This window comes from Cynoglossus semilaevis, chromosome 15 (genome assembly GCF_000523025.1).
Source record: "Cynoglossus semilaevis isolate Cse_v1.0 chromosome 15, Cse_v1.0, whole genome shotgun sequence".
Lineage (NCBI taxonomy): Eukaryota > Metazoa > Chordata > Actinopteri > Pleuronectiformes > Cynoglossidae > Cynoglossus > Cynoglossus semilaevis.
The window spans coordinates 2,794,692-2,807,616 of record NC_024321.1 but is presented as its reverse complement, the minus strand read 5'-3'; the positions used below and the strand labels follow the sequence as shown (position 1 = coordinate 2,807,616).

The 12,925-nt window shown below is 38.4% G+C and overlaps 1 long non-coding RNA gene across 1 annotated transcript; it reads left to right on the top strand.

Annotated features, from left to right (window-relative positions):
* The first annotated feature begins 8,366 nt into the window (after positions 1 to 8,366).
* On the top strand, positions 8,367 to 12,386 carry LOC112488184 (uncharacterized). Its single transcript, XR_003052017.1, has 3 exons — positions 8,367 to 8,584; positions 10,751 to 10,788; positions 11,603 to 12,386. It is a non-coding gene; the product is annotated as an uncharacterized LOC112488184 (long non-coding RNA).
* Positions 12,387 to 12,925: the final 539 nt, after the last annotated feature.

Below are 12,925 nucleotides of genomic sequence, written 5' to 3'. Positions count from 1 at the left end.
AAAAAAAGCAAGCTACCCAAAAATCTTACAACAACCTCAGGATACGCAAAGCCAAAAATTGTAATGTTTGAGCCAAAACTCACTGTGAAGAAAAGTGAATATTAGCCCAGAAATAAGAAAAATTGTAAAAACCGTCCAAAAACATGACAGTTAGCCCAACGTTAGCCATGCTGTAATAATCATTAGTCACGTCGCTCTGAAAATATAAAATATCAGCTTCCGTTGAAATGAAAAATGATTTTCAGGATTTGGTCTACACATGAACCAGGGGCAGCTTTTTCATTGAAAAGAGAAAAAAACAAAAAAAAAAAAAAAAACCACAGCGCAAAAGAAATCACATAATTCAGCCCTTCTCGCTGCTGTGGGCTGAAAGGCGACATGGATCCCCCTGATTCACCCTCTGCTCCTCATTTATTACCTTATAAAAACCTCTCTGCTCGGTTTTTGAATCGGTGAAAGGAGCAGGCTGCATGGTTTCCCTCCACAGAGTGCTCCATTCATCATCGGCCGCTGCACGCAGACCTACTGCTCTTACATTTCCTGTAATTGCCGTGGCAGCACTCCAAAGGTTGGCATTAATATTAAAACAAAGTCACATGTATGAATTATATCCTGACACTTTCTCACTTCTGTCGCCCCGGTGTTTGTGCAATCAGTTATGTTCCAGCGCGGGCCGATATCTGCGCACGTCTTTGTTTGGTTCTAAACCAATCTGTCACCTTTTATACTCCGCGGCTTCCTCTTAGGTCAAGAGGCCCCCGTGGCGTCCTAAATGTTCTCTACAGGCTTATGAGGTGAACTAGTGGAACTGGTGACGGCGAGGCATAACTCCAACCCTGTCAGAGCTCAGAGGGAAGCCATGATTTTTCACCAGAAATTCCCACAGTGCTCCGGCGCGGCCAGTAACTCGTATTTTAATACTTATTAGCAGTTTTGAATATCGTTTGACAGAAAGATTGGTCTGAAACAGTCAGGAGGTCGGTTTTGAGGTGGGTTTATGACAATTCTCTGCAGAGTTTGTGAGCTTTGTTGGTGTTGGAGATCAGTAAGATGTCATATGAAACAACACGGCTGGTGTTGCCCTGCTCTAAATATATCCCCAATATATACAGTATCTCCAATAATGAAACCTAATAAGGAGAGTCAGCATTGAATGCTTTCCGTCTCCAAACATGCACAAAACACATGTCAAGTGCAATGCAGCATCTTCATTTGCTGCATTGCAAATTTTATTGTAGCCAGATGAGTGAGAGTAAGAGACAGACTTTAGCCCGGACGTGGGCAAACTTTTTGACTAGCGTGCCGCAATTGTCCGAAAATTGAACATGTGGGCCGGGTTAGGAGCAGATAGATGGAGCGTTTGTGTGAACTAAGATAAATGACATGTAAAAGTCATGCATAAAGGCAAAAATGCCATCTATTGGGCAAACGTTGGTATTGCATGGAAAAGGCAGAAGTATAATGTAAATAATGTAAATAAATTATATAATTTTGAAAAGTTTGGCGGGCCGGATTTAAAAGCTGTACGGGCCGCATCCGGCCCCTGGGCCTTAGTTTGCACATGCCTCCTGATGGCTGGTGCTGAACAGAAAAAAATAGAGGGCCCATTTATTGCAAGTAATTTCAAGTAATTAAGATGGCTGGTGCTGAACAGAAAAAAATACAGGGCCCATTTATTGCATCAAGTAATTTCAAGTAATTAGGTAACCTTTACTCAAAGTAAATTTCAAGTAAGGTACTTTTTTACTTTGAGTCTAGATTTTTAGATGGGTACTTTTACATTTACTTGAGTAGAGTTTATTTCAACATTTTTTTATTTTTCACCTAAAAAATGTATAAAACCAGTCAGTAACAAACGTGTTCTCCCATCCTGCCAAGTCCACGTGTCGTCAGGCTCTTCAACAGGAAGAGACCAGCAGAAAACTACAGCTCAGACTGAAGGTTTTATGAAGCAGCGTTTGTTAGAGGTTTTTTGACAGTGGTATCGCTCGAGTGTTTACACGATGTAGCTCATGTTTATTTAGCACTTACAAAAACTCGGCTGGTGTTTAATGGCGCGTAGGCTACACAGAAGCCTAACACCTGGATAAGAACAGACAGACGGCAGGTCTTTAATCAAAACTGTAGTTCTTAGAAAACTACCTGTAGTGGCAGTTCAAGAATGAGGAGCTGAGCAGCTGTGATTAGCATTTAGCATTAGCAGGTAAATAGCTCTTGCTAATGAAGGAGTGATGGTGGTATGGTTGGAGCTGCCTCAGTGCAAGAAAAAAATAGGACAGAAAATATTTTCTTAGCATTAGGTTAGGCAGCGTTAGCTGCGCTTAAATTTGGCCTCTGGAAGATTTAATCTTCATGCAGAAAAATTCTGCACGAGCTTGAGTGAAATACGGCGTTTTCAGCATTAATAACACCTCTCAGTTTGTTTGCAGGATGAATTTACACGAGCTGTAGTCATTTCATTATCACCACAGGGCAACTGGGTTTCACAGGAACTCGGTGGAGAAAAACGAAGAAAAAAAAAGCCCTGAAATATTTGTAGAAGCTCCTTCACCTGCTGACCACTCTCTCGCCGCGGGCCGACGTCCAGCAGCTACATGTAGTCACTTCATGGTTTGTGTTACAGTACATATTGACATTTGAATTTCATGTTTAGAAATATTGGCCCGTCAAATACATTCTGACAGGACAAATGTGAAAGTCATTGAGGCTCTCTGTTTAGGCTGAAATCAAAACAGGGCCTGATGGTCATTTACAGTAATGCTTCTTCTTTTTTTCTCTGACGGGCTTCGCTGAGTGTACACACGTCCAAGCGTGAAAATGAACTCGCAAAAGAGGAGGAAAAAGACTAAAAAGGCAGCTTTTGACTGAATGAAATACACCCAGCTGTGAGCTGGAGTTGACGTGTGTGTGATGGATAAATAAAACCCCAGTCCCTGCCAGGACTTAACAAACCACCGACTAAATGAGAGATTTGAGTTGAAAGGAAAATCCCAGGTAATGATGATGAGAACTGATGTGTCCGCGTTGATAAGATGGACTTTGTGACAACTCTGTTTGTTGAAGACATCTGAGGCAGTCACTTAGTAGTTCCTTAAGGTGACATTTTAGGCTACACAATCAGGAGTTAGACCTGCCCCCCAATACTTATTAAAAAAGTATAAATATCATAAATTAACTGTATCAAAGATATCTAAATGTTCTCCAGTGAAGTGTGCTAATGAGAGCTAAGACAAATGCACACAAACATTACTCAAAGAGGCTCAAAAGTAGCTAGCAGGCTAATAAACCACTAGAATGAAAAAACAAAAACAAATTAACCACATCTGAGGCAGTCGCTTAGTAGTTCCTTAAGGTGACATTTTAGGCTACACAACCAGGAGTTAGACCTGCCCCCCAATATTTATTAAAAATGTATAAATATCATAAATTAACTGTATCAAAGATAACTAAATGTTCTCAAAAGTAGCTAGCAGGCTAATAAACACTAGAATGAAAAAAACCCCCAAATTAACCGAAGTATTAAAAACAATAAATGTTTATCTATATAATAATAATATTAAATTAGCTAAAGATTGAGAAAATAGTTAGTTAATCAGGACAACAGACAAAAACTTTTATAAGGCCTACCATAAATAGCCTTATATAAGGTACAACCAATATTAAATTAGCTAAAGATTGAGAAAGTAGTTAGTTAAACAGGACAACAGACCGAAACTTAGGCCTACCATAAATAGCCCTATATAAGGTATAAAGTTGGCCAAAGCCATGGCTAAAGGTTAGCCTTGATATGCTCTAGCTAAATGCCCAAAAAGTTAGCTTAAAGGGACACAACATACAGTAAGAATAGGATGCGTACAGATGAATTCTGAACAGACCCAACTTGGATATTGCTAACATTATACCGAAAATTAGCTCACAAATAGCTAGGTGGAAGCTAAAGATGCAACAGAAATAATAGGTATAAAAACCACCAGGATATTTTGGATTTTTCTAACTAACAGAAGTGGGACTACCTCAAGGCAAAATAAAAGTTCAATTTCCTTATGAAAACAATGTTTTTTTGGTGATCTTTTGGTGTTTTTGGTTGGTATTGATTCTCTGGAGACGTGCTAACTTCCATGTCAAACCCTAATTCCTAGCTCCAGAACATAAATCCCTGCAGATTTGTGAACTGAACTGGATTAATAGTGAACGTTTCCATTGGAAGCATTTGTCAAAAGTCCATTGTTCAGTACCAGGTACGGCTCAGATCCAGTGACCAGGTCTGTGACATTTACAATGTAGACGAACAGATTGTTGGTCAGTTTGACCGCACACCACAAACAAGTGTGTCACGTTTTTCCTCTGGCTTCGTTCTGACCACACATCATTGTCTGTGGACACTGAAGTCATTATTCCGACATGGACGCAGAGTTGCTCTTTTAATCAGCTCACGGTCGGCAGGAGCCTCGGCGCCAGCGGCGGGAACAGCCTCTCATCTTGTGGCACAAATAGGGAAGCCCTTATGCCCCGATGCCAGTGCCAATATCGGCGAAGCATGACGATGTTCCCACACAAATATTTCATGTTGCACGCAGCGTCCAAGACACACAGAGCATGAATGAAAGAGGAAACCTGCCTTCTATCACTCTTAATAGGCAGCTGGCTCAAAGCAAAGCAGAGGGTCTCTGGACACACACCCACCAGCAGCAGTAATGGCCTTAACACCCTGATGTGGAAGTGGAGACTTTCTCAACCTCTTTGTTTTTCCATCTCCTGTTTTTTTTTTTTTTTTAATCCGAGAGGTTGAACTTTACGCTGACATTATCCAAAAATAATACATGTGTTAATTTTAACATTTATTTCCATTTCATTAATTAAAGCAAACATCGCCTCGAGTGGCTTTTAAAAGGAGTCCCACAACATTTGAGAAGGTCTTTAGCATATAGGTAATGGATACGCCACAGTGTGTTGTAATTGGCCTAAATAACATAAAAAAGAACCCAAAAAACGTAGGGTTATCTGAGTACAGCTAAACAGTTTCCAAACATTACTTTACGCTCAGCTAAACGTTAGCTAAGGGTTGTAAAAGTTAGCCCGGGATAATTACCATTAGGAGTAAAAGATAAACAACAGCCAAACAAAATATGAAACGACGAATCGCTGAATGTCAGCAAAGAAAGAGCCAAAAATAATTGGTTAGAGCTCAGAGTAAAGATAAAAACTGTTAGTAGCTAACGTCAAAGAAGAGAAGAAAAAATATAAATAAAGTAAAAAGAGGTAAAAACAACCTACACAAAAACAATCTACATAGGTGTAGATAGAAAGTTATTATTTTTTAAGATTAAATCTGTATGATGATTACCAGGAAAAATAAGTACATCTGTGTATGTAAATTTGTAAAAACGTTACTCTCATGTATACATGTAGATGGTTAGACAAAATATTGGACAAAGAATAATAAAAAATAGGCCTATAATTGTCTAAATTTGTCATGTGTTAAATGTTAGCCATAAAAGAGCTCCAAATTGATCAACATACTATTTGAAATTTGATTTGTTTAAATATAAAAAAATGCGTAAATACAAACAGTATATATAAAAAAAGTGAAAACTGTTAGCTCAGTAATGGCTTGATTAAAAATGGTTTAAAATAAGCCTAGAGAAACAGTTGAAAATTAGATCAAATCAATCCAAGCAAAAACTATAAATATATGAAAAGGTCACCTTAGATTTTTATGTAAAATAATATTTTTTTAAAAAGAAAAAAAATACAGAAAATACTTGGAAAAGCAAATTATTTCTTTGTACCCATTTGTTTTTTACCCAAATGGTTCAAACCTGTATAGTCTTTGAAAAAAAAAAAGAGCGACTGTACCATTAATTTCCATTTCGTTAATTTAAGCAAACACAGCCTGAAGTGGCTCCTGAAGAACATCTAAGAACTTTTTGAAGAAAAAAAAATCGTGCATACCTATTCATTGAGGCCTGTAATAAATGAGGTTTTCTTTACTAAGTGTCCCGGACTATTTTTCTATGTCAAAGCTCTTGATTGACTGCAGCAGGAAAAAGAAAACATCTTGACGCACAAGGCGATGAAGAGTTTATGTGTTTATTACCGTGTGGCAATAAAACTCCAAAGTTTGAATGTGATTTTTAATGTTGGCAGCCGGAACTTTTGTGCAAATATGTAAATGATCATATTCAGAGTCAACTGGCAAAATAAACATCAGTAATTATTCCACAGAATTACAGCTTCTAAAAATGTTATTTATTTACTGTACGGCCATACTGACAAACTTGGTGCTTTTTTGAATGGCTGTGGTTACATGGTATTTTTAAAAATTTATTTATTTAAAAAAAAATGTACACAAAATTATGTTTTTATTTTTTGTTTAAGATGGATACTGAAGCTTAATCGAGCTTGTAATGGACAGAATTCTCTTAAATTTTCCCAATGACTTATGCTCAGCATATGCATATTGTTTTCTGACGTCTGTGGACTGGACAGTTGAACATTTGAATTTAAACTGGACTATTGACCTGGACACAGAAATTGCCTTTATGATGTCAGAGTCATTTTCTTTCTTTCTTCTTGTCTTTCTACTAATGTTTGATTTTTCTTTCGGGACTGTACGCGGGGGCAAACACTGGACAACATTTTACTTTTTAAACCACTCAGACATGGCACAGAGCAGAACGCACGGGACCAAAATCCTGAGGCACCATTACATGTGACAGTAGAAATCATACCCTGAGTTCTTGCCGACAACATTGGTCACGTTCAGCCTGAAGACAGCTTCTGATGTCTGTTAGCAGACGTCATGTTTTCCCTTCCGAGCGTTTCTCCGTGCGAGGAGAGAGCGGTCGTCCAAAATCCCCAACATGTTGCATTTGTTTTGGGAACGTTGATGGGATTCCACATCAAGCGTGCTTTCCCTCCTCCCTGCTGCGTGCTGTCAGTGCAGTGACAATGTACTCATGATAATTTAAGTCAGAGGAACAGTTACGGTACATGTAATAAAGCAGGACTGACAGAACATTTCAATTGTCCTCCGTGAGGTTTGGTAATCCCCCGTGTTATCCCCATGTGCAGCTCTGTAACTTTAATGATCCGAATTTCTTTAAAAAAAAAAAGGGAAGGCGTTCCTCAGTTGGGGTGTATGTTGGAGCAGGAATTCCATTTTTCCCCACTCCATTCTGTGGTTATTTATCACCCCTGAGGCTGCAGACTGGGCTCACAGGAAGAGAAGCGTAAGTGCAACAGGAAGACAGAGGAAGGTGGACGGTCTGATCCCCGCCATGTAAATCAAGCGTCTTTTATGATGCTGGGCCACCCTGGAAGACGAAGTGCTCTTGTTGGGAGTGAAAACAGCCAAGCAGTACACATGTCATAACATTGACACCTAGGAGGGGTCAGCTGGGATCCATCCTCGGGCCACAGCTCCCATGTGCCTTCTTGCCCTTAAAACACCCCCCTCAAAAAAACCTGTGGAGACCCCTGATGTAACTATGGCACCTCTGCAGTCTCCGGCCTACATCAGTGGGAGTTGTAGGGAAGAGAGTTGGGCTTCTGTTCACCAAAACACCTTCTCAAACAATAAACAGAGGGTGTAGGTGGTCCTGTCAGAGTGACTGTTTTCACTAAATAACCGGTTACCATAGAGATGCTCTCTGGTGAACCCTGTAAATGACCAAGTCATCCACTCGTGCTGTGCAGTATTAGCCATCGTTAAACTTGGTTTAGATTTTTTTTTTATTGTTGAAAATATAATATAATGCATGGATAGATAGATAGATAGATAGATAGATAGATAGATAGATAGATAGATAGATAGATAGATAGATAGATAGTATCTAAGTAGATAGTATCTAAGTAGTAGGTTGATGTCAAAAAGAAAGGGCCCTAGTACAGAGCCCGTGTGTCTTTGGAACTTAAATCATCTGTTTTCTCCATGGACTTAGGTAAGGCAGATTTAAAGAAAACAAAAAACAAAAAAACAAAATGACCCAGTATCAGGTCATTGCCCTCCCTGCCACTAGAGAGCACTGTGAGCACTCATGGTTGGGGGTGGGAGAGGTGTGGGCACACCTCACCTGCCTTTCCTTTGTTCTCCACTTCCTCCATGTGGTCTGATGGTCAGTGTGTTGGTCTGTTGCAGATGTTGTTGAACGTCGTTGTGGGTTTGGGTTTAGTTTGTTGGGGTTTTTTTTTTAGCTCCTGTTGCTGCTCTATAAACCCCTGCTCTATATAGATGTTTGTTGACTCTTGCTGTTTGTGATTGTTGACTCAATCTTACTTCCTTTTTAATCTACATTTCCCCCTAGAAGTAATTGTTGCAGGTGCTCTATATAGATGTTTGTTGACTCTTTGGTTTACTTTATTTGGATGCTGTTTGTGATTGTTGAATCAATCTTACTTCCTTTTTCATCTACATTTCCCCCTAGAAGTAACTGTTGCAGTAGTTATTGTTAGCATTTATTAACAGCTATTTCTCCTTCTTTGTTTTTTTCTGAGAGTACTGCAGGAGTGGTGACCATGAGGCCGCCCTGGTGGTGGAGCTGACGGGTGTTTCTGAGTTTCTCACCTGAGCTCCACACTCCTGGTAAGTATGTTAATTGTTGTTGTTAATTTGGCACCTGTTTCACAGTTTATATTTTTGGTGTGTTTGCCAGCATGAGTGCAGTCCCCATAGATCAGGGATGTCAATCATACAGTCCGCGGTTCGGAATCGGCCCACCAGGGGGTTAAATCTGGCCCACTTGATGAATTAAAAGTTAAAAAAAAAGCACAAACACTTCATGTCCATGGTGTTTTTTCAAATTAATTGATTAAATACAAAAAAGCACAAACACTTCATGTCCATGTTTTTTCAAATTAATTAATTAAATATGAATACTTTTTAATATACCTGTACTGCTTTGTGTAAAAACAAAAGGGAAAAAATGTACTTGTTGTTATTTATAGGTAATTATCTGTATGTGGCCCCTGAACCAAAATGAGTTTGACACCCCTGCCATAGATGTTCTCCGTCCCAGTGCTCCTATTTGCTGTCTTTGTTGTTGTTGCTGTATTTGTCAATTGTGTGTTTTTGACTTATTACAAATTAAAGGTGCATTTGAATGTGTTTTGAACGAGTGTTTTCTAGAGAGTGCTGCATATTGTGTTTAATTAACAAAAAATTAAATTTGGGGGAAATTATCTCTCTATTTTTCCACCATTGTCATCTGTATCCATATGTGTTGACCCTACACAGAAGTACCAGGAGTATACAGGAGTATCTTTAAGTATCTTGCCACAAGAAGTGAGACTGATGTCAAAAAGAAAGGACCCTAGTACAGAGCCTGTCTAATAGAACTTAAATGATCTGTTTTCTCTATGGACTTAGGTGATGCAGATTTAGAGGGGAAAAAAAAACAAATGTAGGTTTGCAACCGAAAACAAATGTGCAAAATTTCCCAAATGCAGGTTTTATTATATGGATCTGCTGCTGGGTCTGTTACAATAAAAATAAGTTTTAAGAAAAACAAAAGAAGTACGGCTAATTTTTGCTACCGATTGGACTTTCCTGACAGAACTCCACTCGGCTGTCTCCAATGACCTCATGGTCTCATGTAAATAACATGCGTGCGCTGGTGGGAACACTCCGGCGTTTGTGTGGAAACACTTTGTCACTTTTCATTAATTCACGTCAGCCACTTTACACGCTGCTCACCCAGGTTATACACACTGCACGTGTGGCTCTGTTGGCGTTTAAAGGGGTGTTACCTGAAGTTTTTGTTCGGGCTCCAGCTTTCACAAACACCACCATCCAAAACAAAGAGTCTATTTAAGCAGGTTTGTAGGAACTAGCTTTTTTTTTTTAGCTTTATTAGCCATAACATCACTTTTCACTCTTCTGTTTGACTGTTGTATTAACCTAAGGCTAACTTTTAATATCCTTTGTATCCATTTTTCTGTAATATTTAGCCTTTTTGTTAGTTCTGTTTTGCTAATCATTTAGCTAGTATTTAATTGCATTTATGTAAAACACCAAGTCCCTAACATCATAGCAGTATCTATAACACTGTTCCAAACAGATTTTTACAAAATTACTGTTTGAATTTTTTTTTTTTAAAAAAACAACTTTAACGTAGATTTTTCCAAGTTACTTTCGTATTGGGCCAGTGGTCTGCTTTGTTTATCCCAAGTTGTTTAGATTTAGAGCTGTTGTTTTTGCTCTTACTGCAGCAGCAGCAGCAGCAGCAGAGGTATTTCTACAGGAAGTTCTGTGTTTACCTGCTGTGTGTGACAGGAGCCGAGGAGATGGCGGCCATAATGGCGTTTATTTACGTTCACACTCACTTACACAGGTCGGTGTCTGGCGCTGAGTCAAACCAGGGGGACACGTTCCTGCAGAGGGACGTCATCGGTGCCTGTGCTCATAAAACCGCTCACAGGTCGCCTACGACTGTTACTGCGGTTCAGGCAGCAGCTCCTGTAAGAATGAGGTGGAACGGTTCAGACAGTTAACAACTCTGGAAGTGAGTTCGTAGGAGCAGAGTGTGGTCTTATTGGAACTTATTTCAGTTAAATGATCTTTTTATATGAAATAAAAATAAGCATGTGGAGTAACAATAGATGGGTCATAAAAAAGCACTAATGAACCTTGTACAATGGAAGTGAAATTTCTCATTATAAAACACTGGGTCACCATTATAATAAAGGCAATGAATTTGATTTATTTTTTTACTTTGTAAATTTTATTTATTTTTTTTTTATATTTTTGCAGATGGTGGTACCATTGCATGATCCTGTAACTGGTACAAGGTAGGAACTATTCCTCCATATTCTAAAAACGTATTTAATCTTCAGTATTCAGAGCATGCAGGTTTGCCATCCCTAGTCTGAGTGATGAGTCCATGTTCTGACAAAAAAAAAAAAAAGAGAGAGAGAAGATACAAGAGAAGGTAGAAAATAGTTTTTGCCAAACCAGTCGGTTTAATTAAATGTATTATTTTTACCTACTTGATAAAAAAGGACAAACATCATTGACAAACACCTGACTCTGCTGATGATACAGACTACAACATTCTTATCTCATTGACTAATAATGGTAGTAGAAAGACACCTGACTCTGCTGATGATACAGACTGCTGCTTCCTAGATCAGATACCAACATTCTTATATCATTGACTAATAATGGTAGTTAGAAACTAGAACATTGAATAAATTAGGTGTTAGCTATTTCTTAGAATTTTACGCTTAAAATTTCTCAATCAATTACAAAATAATAAAAAAAAAATCAATCCATATGGCCATATGGCTAATTCTTCTAATCAAATAAAAAAAGCTGTTTTAGTCATTACTAAAAGGAAATGTAAGTGTAATAAAGTAATGCGATGTCTATTAGTTTTTGTCTGTGTATATACAGTTTTAGTGCACAAAGATAAAAACACATCTCCACATGGAATATTTTGTGTATATTTCCGTGTTTCTACAAATTTCTAGGTGGCATCAATTTCCAAATGTAATCAAACCTTATATGACCACATAAAACCAGTCTTTAATCCCGGGGAAAATAAAAGTTAATTTTGTGTATATGATTCTTTAACACACTGTTTATACATGTTTAAATGTACAGAAACATTTGAAGACATGGCAGCGGTGGAGTCCAGCAGCTCTCCGCAGTGGAACACTACCTGAATTTGCAGCCTGTATATTTGGAGCTGCTGTATATTTACGCCCGACTGTTTGACTTGGCATCGCACTCTTGATAATTTATGACTCATCTGGTGTCAATCTGCCATCACCCGCCTCATAAAAGCTACCAAAATCATGAATGTATTCTTCAGACGACGGGCAGCGTCGCTGTGATTTGTGGACTCTATCTTTCTCACAGCGGACTGGAGTTTGGGTTTGAATCAATGTGTCTCAGAGTCAAGTGAGAGGATTTATAAACCTGGGAGTGTCTCCGCGGCCAAATGTGGGGCACGCACAGGACCACAACGGAAACCAGGGGATTAATTGAGGAGAGGAGAGAAAAAAAAAGAGGGGAAAAACATCTCATTTGAACTTGTTTTCCCGCAGTTATTCGGCATCATGAAACTCTATACTTCCCCTTCTCTGAGCTGAAGTATGTGAGGCAAGTGTGAACCAACTTAGAGGTCAGAGAGGAGGAGAGGAAACACTGATTTGACAGCAGCTTTAACCGACCTGAGCGCCCAATATCAGGGGGACGTGATGTCAAAGAGTGCAACTCTGTAAATACGTTCATACTGTAATACACAAAAACCTGTAGTTAGTTCAAGTGTGAGAGCGGCCAAGTCATATAGACTTTACTTTGGTTCATGAATTCACATCAAATGTCTGTAATCACTATTACATATTTGCATATATGCAAATGTACTGATTATGGCTAAAATAATTAGCAGTGCCAAAGGTATTTGAAGTTGGAGGACAAAAAATATCACATCAAATGTCTGTAATCACTATTATATATTTGCATATATGCAAATGTACTGTTTATGGCTAAAATACTACAAAAGTAATTGAGGTTGGAGGACAAAAAATGCATCTGGTCAAAATTGCCAAAAAAAAAAAAAAAAGAGATTGTCCTTCTATCTTATACCTCAAATGTTTACCTGTTAGCAGTAATTGTGCTAATTGAGGAAAAAATAAATCAAGTTTTTGTGAATTTGAGCTGCAAAACAACATGACTTGATTTGACTTGACGTCTATTTCCTCTGTTATTCCAACACTTTGCCTCTCTCCTGGTAGGTTTTTTTTTTTTTTTTTTTTAAAGTTGACGAGTATGGACCTAAAACAGAAAGGTAGCAAAATATTCAATATCTTTTTTTGTAATTAATGGGAATAGTTCCAACTCATCTAGTGATGTTGATAGGTTTAGATTCCCGTTCTCCTTGGCTAAATTTAAGAGCTAGCTTTTCTTCAGATGATTCTTTCA